The sequence below is a fragment of the Danio rerio genome, chromosome 4 (assembly GCF_052040795.2).
Source record: "Danio rerio strain M-AB ecotype USA chromosome 4, GRCz13ab, whole genome shotgun sequence".
Classification (NCBI taxonomy): domain Eukaryota; kingdom Metazoa; phylum Chordata; class Actinopteri; order Cypriniformes; family Danionidae; genus Danio; species Danio rerio.
The window spans coordinates 39,160,199-39,172,500 of NC_141024.2; the positions used below are offsets into that span (position 1 = coordinate 39,160,199).

Below are 12,302 nucleotides of genomic sequence, written 5' to 3' on the forward strand. Positions count from 1 at the left end.
GCTTCCATGGAAGGTGTTTTACTCGCACGCTCTTATCGTTTTGAAGGATGTTGTTGCAAAATTTAATGGCATCTTTACCGAAAATAGCAGCAAATACATACAGAAATGCTATAGTCCAGCCCCCAACAGGAAAGTGAGTACATACATGACGGGGTGGCCGAGTCCATCGAATCCCATTTTTGTCGTTTATTTGATCTTTCGTTCATACGGCAAAACTGAAAGTCATCTTACCGAAAATAGTTGCTGAAACATACATATACAATTATGTGCCAAAGTCCGGCCTCCACCAGAGAAAAAGGAAAATACATGATGTGTTGGCCGTGTGGTTAAGGCGATGGACTGCTAATCCATTGTGCTTTGCACGCGTGGGTTTGAATCCCATCCTCATCGCTCATTTGATCCGACGTTCGAGAGATCATGGTGTTTCAGTAGAAGTTTGTTTATTTTCATTTTTTTAGCGTTTTAAAGGATGTTGTTGCAAAATTTGATGTCATCTTTATCGAAAATAGCTGAAAATACAAACATATATGCCATAGTCCAGCCCCCATCATGAAAGTGAGTACATACATGACGAGGTGAAAGAGTCCATCAAAGCCCATCCTTGTCGTTCAAATTCGCTGGCGTTTGAAAGAGGCCGGTGCTTCCGTGGAAGGTGTTTTACTCGCACGCTCTTATCGTTTTTAAGGATGTTGTTGCAAAATTTAACATCATCTTTACCGAAAATAGCAGCAAATACATGCAGAAATGCCGTAGTCCAGCCCCCAACAGGAAAGTGAGTACATACATGACAGGGTGGCCGAGTCCATCAAATCCCATTTTTGTCGTTCATTTGCTCTCTCGTTCATATGGCAAAACTGAAAGTCTTCTTACCGAAAATAGTTGCAGAAACATACATTTACAATTATGTGCCACAGTCAGGCCTCCACCAGAGAAGAAAGAAAATACATGATGAGGTGGCCGAGTGGTTAAGGCGATGGACTGCTAATCCATTGTGCTCTGCACGCGTGGGTTCGAATCCCATCCTCGTCGCTCATATGTTCTGGCATTCGAGAGATCATTGTGTTTCTGTAGAAGTACTTTTACTCTCACTCTTTTAGCGTTTTGAAGGATGTTGTTGCAAAATTTAGCGTCATCTTTATCGAAAATAGCTGCAAATACAAACATGCCATAGTCCAGCCCCCATCATAAAAGTGAGTACATACATGATGAGGTGGAAAAGTCCATCGAATCCCATCCTTGTCGTTCAAATGCTCTGGCGTTTGAAAGAGGCCGGTGCTTCCGTGAAAGGTGTTTTACTCGCACGCTCTTATCGTTTTGAAGGATGTTGTTGCAAAATTTAACGTCATCTTTACCGAAAATAGCAGCCAATATATACAGAAATGCCGTAAACCAGCCCCCAACAGGAAAGTAAGTACATACATGACGGGGTGGCCGAGTCCATCGAATCCCATTTTTGTTGTTCATTTGCTCTGTCGATCATACAGCAAAATTGAAAGTCATCTTACCGAAAATAGTTGCAGAACCATACATATACACATATGTGCCACAGTCCGGCCTCTACCAGAGAAAAAGGATAGTACGTGTTGAGGTGGCCGAGTGGTTAAGGCGATGGACTGCTAATCCATTGTGCTCTGCACGCGTGGGTTCAAATCCCATCCTCGTCGCTCATATGTTCTGGCGTTCGAGAGATCATGGTGTTTCTGTAGAAGTTCTCTCAGTTTTTTAGCGTTTTGAAGGATGTTGTTGCAAAATTTTATGTCAACTTTATCGAAAATAGCTGCAATTACAAACATATGCCATAGTCCAGCCCCCATCATGAAAGTGAGTACATACATGACGAGGTGGAAGAGTCCATCGAATCCCATCCTTGTCGTTCAAATGCTCTGGCATTTGAAAGAAGCCGGTGCTTCCGTGGAAGGTGTTTTACTCGCACGCTCTTATCGTTTTGAAGGATGTTGTTGCAAAATTTAACGTCATCTTTACCGAAAATAGCAGCAAATACATACAGAAATGCTATAGTCCAGCCCCCAACAGGAAAGTGAGTACATACATGACGGGGTGGTCGAGTCCATTGAATCCCATTTTTGTCGTTCATTTGATCTTTCGTTCATACGGCAAAACTGAAAGTCATCTTACCGAAAATAGTTGCTGAAACATACATTTACAATTATGTGCCAAAGTCCGGTCTCCATCAGAGAAAAAGGAAAATACATGACGTGTTGGCCGTGTGGTTAACGCAATGGACTGCTAGTCCATTGTGCACTGCATGAATGGGTTTGAAACCCATCCTCGTCGCTCATTTGATCCAGCATTCGGGAGATCATGGTGTTTCTGTAGAAGTTCGTTTATTCTCATTCTTTTAGCGTTTTAAAGGATGTTGTTGCAAAATTTGATGTCATCTTTATCAAAAATAGCTGAAAATACAAACATATATGCCATAGTCCAGCCCCCATCATGAAAGTGAGTACAGGCATTCGAGAGATCATGATGTTTCTGTAGAAGTTCTCTTACTCTCACTCTTGTAGCGTTTTGAAGGATGTTGTTGGAAAATTTTATGTCAACTTTATCGGAAATAGCTGCAAATACAAAAATGCCATAGTCCAGCCCACATCATGAAAGTGAGTACATACATGACGAGGTGGAAGGGTCCATCGAATCCCATCCTTGTTGTTCAAATACTCTGGCATTTGAAAGAGCCTGGTGCTTCCGTGGAAGGTGTTTTACTCGCACGCTCTTATCGTTTTGAAGGATGTTGTTGCAAAATTTAATGGCATCTTTACCGAAAATAGCAGCCAATATATACAGAAATGCCGTCGTCCAGCCCCCAACAGGAAAGTGAGTACATACATGACGGGGTGGCCGAGTCCATCGAATCCCATTTTTACGTTCATTCGCTCTGTCGTTCATACGGCAAAATATTTACATACATTTACAATTATGTGCCACAGTCCGGCCTCCACCAGAGAAGAAGGATAATACGTGATGAGGTGGCCGAGTGGTTAAGGCGATGGACTGCTAGTCCATTGTGCCCTGCACGCGTGGGTTCGAATCCCATCCTCGTCGCTCATATGTTCTGGCATTCGAGAGATCATGGTGTTCCTGTAGAAGTTCTAGTACTCTCACTCTTTTATCGTTTTGAAGGTATTTGTTGCAAAATTTAACGTCATCTTTACCGAAAATAGCAGCAAATACATACAGAAATCCTATAGTCCAGCCCATATCCGGAAAGTGAGTACATACATAACGAGGTGGCCGAGTCCATCGAATCCCATTCTTGTCGTTCTTATGCTCTGTCGTTCATATGGCAAAACTGAAAGTCATCTTACCGACAATAGTTGCAGAAACATATGTAACCCTAGTAAAATAGTTAAATAATTATTTATAATATTATTTAGAGCAGTATAATCATATTATTATTATATCTACAAGTCTTTATAAATATGATAAACGAAATAAAATTCATGTATACAAATGTAGTTTGAAGTAAAGTAACAACCAATCGTAAGAGCGGGTTGTTAGCTCCACCCCTTTCAGCTTGCCACGGAGAGAGAGACAGAGCAGAGACGAGACCGGTTGGCAGAATACTAGAGGAGCAAACTTGAACAAAAAGATTAAAATACAGTATGTTATGATTCCCAAACAGTTTAAAAGTGATTGTAGTTGTACTAAATCAAGTTGTACCGGTACCTGCAAAAGTGTTAGTGTATTTAAGAGTGTGTTGAAGTCAGACTGCATGTTGCATTGCGTTTACAGTGCGCTGACGCCATTTTGCAATCGCGTGTGTGTGAGAAGACCATAGAGTGATATAGACATCGCGAGTTTGACAGGTATTCCATTATATTAGCTCATTTTATGGTATACATGTGTGTGTAGGTGTTTTATTTGTTCCACGTTTTGTATATTTTGTATGTTTTTGAAATTATTTTGAACATATTAAACTTATTTATAAATTCTGGTCTGTGATCAGGCCAGGTTTTTTTCTGAGGACATTTTCCCAGTTTCACTGGATTCCTTGTATTGATGGCGAGCCTCCTACGTCGACCTGGAAAATTGTGAAGTACACATATTTCAATTTATCCTCATTTCACCGAATAAAGTAAGAATTTGCCAAAAAGTTAATTGCTTTATTGGACTGCGATTTTTTAATGCAGCTCTAAGGACTGATTTTCTTGACGGGGAAAAAACTTTATCTGAATTGAACTCATTTCACCAATTTCAGAGTGAACAACGACACTGATTTATTTGTGTTATTTTATGGTGTCTTTTGTTTTCACTTGAATACATTTATTGTGATTTGTGTTTGATTTAAAATAATTGTAAAGTGGGTGCACCCTGGGGTTGTGTATAAATAGTTATGTTACTGATGTAAGTATTGTTTACTAAGACAAATACGAAAAGGAAAAAATTCATACAATCTAAAGTAAAACTATTTTTGTATTTAAAACATTCAGTTTGTCTTTGGTTATTGCTCAGTTTCAACCCCACCTCCTTTTACTTACCTTGTAAACTTCTGGTTTTATTGTCTGGTCCAATAATAAATAAATATAGTACACCTGTTACACTTGGATGGGAGACCGCCTGGGAATACCAGGTGCTGTAAGCTTTTCGAAGTCTTTCATTTGGCAGCTGACACACTTCCCTGTGCCACAGCTCCGCTGCCATTATTTTTTCTTGCTTTCAAGGGCATTGTTTCTGTCGGTGCTGTGTCGATGCCAGCTGAGCTGTGCTCGGTCCCTGGTGCTGCGCCTGTTTTAAATAGCCAACTCTTGACAGCCTCTCTCACTTACGGCCATACCACCCTGGAAATGTCTGATCTCGTCTGAACTCGGAAGTAAAGCAGGGTCGGGCCTGGTTAGTACTTGGATGGGAGACTGCCTGGCAATACCAGGTGCTGTAAGCTTTTGAAGTCCTTCATTTGTGTTACTACCTCTTTGATGTTAGTCTAGGGTAAAAGTAATAACATTTAAAAGGTGTGGTACTGTTACAAGATGATGGGTGAAAGTAAAAGACATAAACACCAAAACTGCCAACAAAAGTGATTTAATGTACAAAAAAGTGAAATCAGAATAATGCCCAAATATGTATACAATAAGAAAAAATATTTACAATAATAAAGTAATAAATTAAACAAAGTATCAAACAAAATTAGGTCAACTCAAGAGTAAGGGGACGCTAGTGAAGCCAAATCAAAGAAATAAATATAACAAAACAATTCTAACTTATAAGCAAACCCCTTACCTCGCTAGAAACATAAAAAGAATTCTATTCTGAACTAAAACAAAACAAATACAATTGGCATTCACTTCCTTACCTGGGACCTGTTTCAGTAAGGAGTTTCAAACAACTCGGAGTTTAAACTTGAACTCTGAGTTGATTTACAGAGAGATTAAAAACTTTTTGGTTTCAGAATAGCTGATCTGAGTTAGATCAATCAACTTTGAGTAGACCAACTCAGAGTTAAGCGCGCACACTGTGACTATAAAAAGACATTATCAATGGAGCGCAGATATTACAAGTGACCATGGCAACATCTTAAAAAAGAGATCATCATTTCTTTCTCCAGCTGAACTTGATCTGCTCATGCAAAGTAGTAGCAAATATGAGTGTATATATTTAAAAAGAAGCAACCAGCGGTGAAACAGAGACAGTTAGCCTGGGAAAACAGCTGCTCAAGTTAATGTATAATTTTTAATTTAAAGTATTTATATATTTAAGTATAATAAAATGAGTAATGTAATGTGTGACGTTTATAAAATGTTTCTAAACTTTTATACACGTTTATCAGTTTTAATAGATTTAACAGTGTACTTGTGTCTGCCTTTTTATTGATCAAGTGATAGAGGTTGATAACATTTAGAAGGTATGCAGTACTAAAAATACTTTTTAGAAAGAATAGTAATCCCATTAATCTAGTAACAGTACATGTCGAAGGTTAAGCTAATTATTTATGAAAAAAGAACAAGCCATTCTCGTACGTGACTTTGTTCTGTGTGTGACAAAAATTTAGGCAATATCTAAGTTTCCATCCAAATATATTACATAAATTTGTGCAAAACTGGAATAACACCTAAAAGATGCGAATAAAGCAGCGTTTTCATCCAACAAGTCAAAGAGAACACAATCGACACTTCCTGATTAACTTGCGCCAAATATCAACAGTAAAAACAGAATTTACTGTGGTAGAAGAAGCTGCAGCAATAATTGTTTATTTAATAAATGTACTTGCACCTCAGAAGACAATGCTGACACACAATGAACACGTGGGGGCGTTTGAAGCCATGAGACGCGGAGATCTTGACATGCTCCAGACACTCAGAGGTAATTAATAATATACACTAATACTGAAACAGTTAAGGCATTTTAGATTGACTAAAACAACATTTAAGATGTTCTACAGTCAGCTCAGTCTGCTGGTTTGTCCATTCACACACATTTTCATCATCATCTCTAACAAACCTTTTTTTAATGTACATACTGTAATTTGTTAAGGGTAGGGAAGGTATTACTGTAAACGGTGTCTAGCTCTTGAAAGAGCTCCTCATCAGCTCAGCTAGTTCAATCAGTAGAGCATGAGACCCTTAGGCCCCGTTTACACTAGAGTGTTTTAGTTTTAAAACGGCGTTTTAGAATGAAAACGATCCGCGTCCACACTCGCGTTTTACCCAGCGTTTCTGAACAGCTCTCCGTCCACACCAAAATGCTGAAAACGCACATCACGTGACCACACACACACTCTCTGGCAATCGCTGGAGCCTGTCTACCCAGATGAGAGCTCTGCTAGTCGGACTTCTCATTAAGCATCTCCCGCTGGATCTAATCTCACTATATTTATTAAACGTGATATTCCATTCATCTTGTTGTCTTTATCTAACGACATATTCCCTGACTTTGGTCATTGGAATCTATTACTTGTTCTCAAGTAACGTGTTATGGCTGAGCGCAAAGATAAGTTAATGATTAATGTTAGCACGTAGCCTACATTCTGTATATTGACTGATCGCTTGCCTTTATTTCCTATAATGTATAAACTTATTGTATGTTATACTTTTATAATGGCCATTATCGATTATTAAACTGATATGCAACAAAAGAGAGCGTGTGTTTCGTATTTTCACTGAAATTAAAAGGAGACAGTTGTTATCGGCTCCGTTTTGTTATAAATATCCACGTACACAGTGAAGATGTTGCTCATGCAGCACGACACCTCAACATTTCTGCTGTCTGTTTAGTTGTTAATATTAAAATAAAAATAGGCAGTTCCTTATATCAAGTTTACATTTTATTGTTAAGAAAGTGAAACAACGTAGCCAAGGTGATGTGAATGAAGTTATAAAGTACACTGTTCCCTTTGAAGATTTACCCGTGTCCTCGGTATGTTTTCCATATCAAACTGAGAAGAAGAGATGCAGCCTTGATCAAACTTGCGAAGTCTGAACTTACACGGAGAAGATTCAGGACTGAACTGTGTGTTAGGCTACTTAATATTGAGGAAAAGCCCCAATCAGAGAGGCGAATGTCTGCAGCCCCGCCTCCGTTTTCAGATGTCTCCGTCTTTCCCCATCCACACTGAGACGGAGCAGCAGCGTTTTAGAATGAAAACGGCTTCTCCAGCGTTTTCGAAACGCTCCGTTTTCGGCGCTCGAGAACTCCGGCGTAGTGTGGACGGATGGCGTAACCGTAGCAAAACTTATGCGTTTTCAAACTAAAACGCATTAGTGTAAACGGGGCCTTAATCTCAGGGTCGTGGGTTCGAGCCCCACGTTGCGTGTTTCTGTTGTCTCTCTCTCTCTCAGCAAACTTTCATTAGGGTTTATATAGCAGACCTTTTGAAGCAAAGTTCTGCCTTTCTACCACTGTAAGTGACCTCTAACTAAGTCTCTGTGGCGCAATCGGTTAGCGCGTTCGGCTGTTAACTGAAAGGTTGGAAGTTCAAGCCCCTCCAGGGACGAGTTAGGCATTTGGCTGCCTTGCAACTGCTAACACGTGCACTAGGCATATATCCTGGGCCACATTCTGTCCAGTGTTACAAGATGAAATCAGGATTTAGCAGAAGATTGTCAGGGGTAGGGAAGGTATTACTGAAAACGGTGTCTAGCTCTTGAAAGAGCTCCTCATCAGCTCGTCTAGTTCAGTCGGTAGAGCATGAGACCCTTAATCTCAGGGATGTGGGTTCGAGCCCCACGTTGCGTGTATCTGTTGCCTCTCTCTCTCTCAGCAAACTTTCATTAGGGTTTATATAGCAGACCTTTTGAAACAAAGTTACGCCTTTCTACCACTGTAAGTGACCTCTTACTAAGTCTCTGTGGCGCAATCGGTTAGCGCGTTCGGCTGTTAACTGAAAGGATGGTGGTTCAAGCCCACCCAGGGACGAATTAGGCATTTTGCTGCCTTGCAACTGCTAACATGTGCACTGGGCATATATCCAGGGCCACATTCTGTTCAGTGTTACAAGATGAAATCAGGATTTAGCAGAATATTGTCACGGGTAGGGAAGGTATTACTGAAAACGGTGTCTAGCTCTTGAAAGAGGTTTACATAAGCCCAGCTAGCTCAGTCGGTAGAGCATGAGACTCTTAATCTCAGGGTCGTGGCTTCGAGCCCCACGTTGGGCGTTTCTGTTACTTTTCTCTCTCTCTCTCAGCAAACTTACATTAGGGTTTATATAGCAGACCTTTTGAAACAAAGTTACGCCTTTCTACCACTGTAAGTGATCTCTTATTAAGTCTCTGTGGCGCAATCGGTTAGCGCATTCGGCTGTTAACTGAAAGGTTGGTGGTTCAAGCCCACCCAGGGACGAATTAGGCATTTTGCTGCCTTGCAACTGCTAACACGTGCACTGGGCATATATCCAGGGCCACATTCTGTCCAGTGTTACAAGATGAAATCAGGATTTAGCAGAAGATTGTCACGGGTAGGGAAGGTATTACTGAAAACGGTGTCTAGCTCTTGAAAGGACTCCTCATCAGCTCGTCTAGTTCAGTCGGTAGAGCATGAGACCCCTTATCTCAGGGTCATGGGTTCGAGCCCCACGTTGCGCGTTTCTGTTGCCTCTCTCTCTCAGCAAACTTTCATTAGGGTTTATATAGCAGACCTTTTGAAACAAAGTTCCGCCTTTCTACCACTGTAAGTGACCTCTTACTAACTCTCTGTGGCACGATCGGTTAGCGTGTTCGGCTGTTAACTAAAAGGTTGGTGGTTCAACCCCACCCAGGGACGAACTATGCATTTTGCTGCCTTGCAACTGCTAACACGTGCACTGGGCATATATCCTGGGCCACATACTGTCCAGTGTTACAAGATGAAATCAGGATTTAGCAGAAGATTGTCACGGGTAGGGAAGGTATTACTGTAAACGGTTTCTAGCTCTTGAAAGGACTCCTCATCAGCTCGTCTAGTTCAGTCGGTAGAGCACGAGACCCTTAATCTCAGGGATGTGGGTTCGAGCCCCACGTTGCGTGTTTCTGTTGCCTCTCTCTCTCTCTCAGCAAACTTTCATTAGGGTTTATATAGCAGACCTTTTGAAACAAAGTTACGCCTTTCTACCACTGTAAGTGACCTCTTACTAAGTCTCTGTGGCGCAATCGGTTAGCGCGTTCGGCTGTTAACTGAAAGGATGGTGGTTCAAGCCCACCCAGGGACGAATTAGACATTTTGCTGCCTTGCAACTGCTAACACGTGCACTGGGCATATATCCAGGGCCACATTCTGTCCAGTGTTACAAGATGAAATCAGGATTTAGCAGAACATTGTCACGGGTAGGGAAGGTATCACTGTGAACGGTGTCTAGCTCTTGAAAGATTTTTACATAAGCCCGGTTAGCTCAGTCGGTAGAGCATGAGACTCTTAATCTCAGGGTCGTGGGTTCGAGCCCCACGTAGAGCGTTTCTGTTACTTTTCTCTCTCTCTCTCAGCAAACTTACATTAGGGTTCATATGGCAGACCTTTTGAAACAAAGTTCCGGCTTTCTACCACTGTAGGTGACCTTTCCCTATGTCTCTGTGGCGCAATAGGTTAGCGCGTTCTGCTGTTAACTGAAAGGTTGGTGGTTCAAGCCCACCCAGAATCGAATTAGGCATTTTGCTGCCTTGCAACTGCTAACACGTGCACTGGGCATAGAGCCTGGGCCACATTCTGTCCAGCGTTACAAGATGAAATCAGGATTTAGCAGAAGATTGTCACGGGTAGGGAAGGTATTACTGAAAACGGTGTCTAGCTCTTGAAAGGACTCCTCATCAGCTCGTCTAGTTCAGTCGGTAGAGCATGAGACCCCTAATCTCAGGGTCATGGGTTCGAGCCCCACGTTGCGCGTTTCTGTTGCCTCTCTCTCTCAGCAAACTTTCATTAGGGTTTATATAGCAGACCTTTTGAAACAAAGTTCCGCCTTTCTACCACTGTAAGTGACCTCTTACTAAGTCTCTGTGGCACGATCGGTTAGCGTGTTCGGCTGTTAACTAAAAGGTTGGTGGTTCAACCCCACCCAGGGACGAACTATGCATTTTGCTGCCTTGCAACTGCTAACACGTGCACTGGGCATATATCCTGGGCCACATACTGTCCAGTGTTACAAGATGAAATCAGGATTTAGCAGAAGATTGTCACGGGTAGGGAAGGTATTACTGTAAACGGTTTCTAGCTCTTGAAAGGACTCCTCATCAGCTCGTCTAGTTCAGTCGGTAGAGCACGAGACCCTTAATCTCAGGGATGTGGGTTCGAGCCCCACGTTGCGTGTTTCTGTTGCCTCTCTCTCTCACTCAGCAAACTTTCATTAGGGTTTATATAGCAGACCTTTTGAAACAAAGTTACGCCTTTTTACCACTGTAAGTGACCTCTTACTAAGGCTCTGTGGCGCAATTGGTTAGCGCGTTCGGCTGTTAACTGAAAGGATGGTGGTTCAAGCCCACCCAGGGACGAATTAGGCATTTTGCTGCCTTGCAACTGCTAACATGTGCACTGGGCATATATCCAGGGCCACATTCTGTCCAGTGTTACAAGATGAAATCAGGATTTAGCAGAAGATTGTCACGGGTAGGGAAGGTATTACTGAAAACGGTGTCTAGCTCTTGAAAGAGGTTTACATAAGCCCAGCTAGCTCAGTCGGTAGAGCATGAGACTCTTAATCTCAGGGTCGTGGGTTCGAGCCCCACGTTGGGCGTTTCTGTTACTTTTCTCTCTCTCTCTCAGCAAACTTACATTAGGGTTTATATAGCAGACCTTTTGAAACAAAGTTACGCCTTTCTACCTCTGTAAGTGATCTCTTATTAACTCTCTGTGGCGCAATCGGTTAGCGCATTCGGCTGTTAACTGAAAGGTTGGTGGTTCAAGCCCACCCAGGGACGAATTAGACATTTTGCTGCCTTGCAACTGCTAACACGTGCACTGGGCATATATCCAGGGCCACATTCTGTCCAGTGTTACAAGATGAAATCAGGATTTAGCAGAAGATTGTCACGGGTAGGGAAGGTATTACTGTGAACGGTGTCTAGCTCTTGAAAGATCTTTACATAAGCCCGGTTAGCTCAGTCGGTAGAGCATGAGACTCTTAATCTCAGGGTCGTGAGTTCGAGCCCCACGTAGAGCGTTTCTGTTACTTTTCTCTCTCTCTCTCAGCAAACTTACATTAGGGTTCATATGGCAGACCTTTTGAAACAAAGTTCCGGCTTTCTACCACTGTAGGTGACATTTCCCTATGTCTCTGTGGCGCAATAGGTTAGCGCGTTCTGCTGTTAACTGAAAGGTTGGTGGTTCAAGCCCACCCAGAATCGAATTAGGCATTTTGCTGCCTTGCAACTGCTAACACGTGCACTGGGCATAGAGCCTGGGCCACATTCTGTCCAGCGTTACAAGATGAAATCAGGATTTAGCAGAAGATTGTCACGGGTAGGGAAGGTATTACTGTAAACGGTGTCTAGCTCTTGAAAGGGCTCCTCATCAGCTCGTCTAGTTCAGTCAGTAGAGCATGAGACCCTTAATCTCAGGGTCGAGGGTTCGAGCCCCACGTTGGGCGTTTCTGTTACTTCTCTCTCTCTCAGCAAACTTATATTAGGGTTCATATGGCAGACCTTTTGAAAAAAAGTTCCGGCTTTCTACCACTGTAGGTGACCTTTCCCTAAGTCTCTGTGGCGCAATAGGTTAGCGCGTTCTGCTGTTAACTGAAAGGTTGGTAGTTCAAGCCCACCCAGAATCGAATTAGGCATTTTGCTGCCTTGCAACTGCTAACACGTGCACTGGGCATAGATCCTGGGCCACATTCTGTCCAGCGTTACAAGATGAAATCAGGATTTAGCAGAAGATTGTCACTAGTA

At 42.2% G+C, this 12,302-nt stretch overlaps 1 protein-coding gene, 1 long non-coding RNA gene, 5 other non-coding genes and 2 pseudogenes across 8 annotated transcripts in view; all 9 read left to right on the forward strand.

The window, feature by feature from the left end:
* The window catches only part of LOC148680332 (uncharacterized), a 406,127-nt gene that overhangs the window by 246,427 nt on the left and 147,398 nt on the right, over positions 1-12,302 (forward strand). The window lies entirely within an intron of this gene.
* LOC148680346 (uncharacterized) overlaps positions 1-12,302 on the forward strand; it is a 209,191-nt gene that overhangs the window by 162,086 nt on the left and 34,803 nt on the right. The gene's annotated exons all lie outside the window — the stretch shown is intronic.
* LOC148680369 (uncharacterized) overlaps positions 1-12,302 on the forward strand; it is a 48,576-nt pseudogene that overhangs the window by 16,410 nt on the left and 19,864 nt on the right. The gene's annotated exons all lie outside the window — the stretch shown is intronic.
* trnas-gcu (transfer RNA serine (anticodon GCU)) lies at positions 948-1,029 on the forward strand. The gene has a single exon. It is a non-coding gene; the product is annotated as a tRNA-Ser (tRNA).
* On the forward strand, positions 4,782-4,900 carry LOC148680375 (5S ribosomal RNA; annotated as a pseudogene).
* Positions 8,297-8,370, forward strand: trnan-guu (transfer RNA asparagine (anticodon GUU)). The gene has a single exon. It is a non-coding gene; the product is annotated as a tRNA-Asn (tRNA).
* On the forward strand, positions 9,567-9,640 carry trnan-guu (transfer RNA asparagine (anticodon GUU)). Its single transcript has one exon. It is a non-coding gene; the product is annotated as a tRNA-Asn (tRNA).
* Positions 10,236-10,308, forward strand: trnar-ccu (transfer RNA arginine (anticodon CCU)). Its single transcript has one exon. It is a non-coding gene; the product is annotated as a tRNA-Arg (tRNA).
* Positions 11,080-11,152, forward strand: trnak-cuu (transfer RNA lysine (anticodon CUU)). The gene has a single exon. It is a non-coding gene; the product is annotated as a tRNA-Lys (tRNA).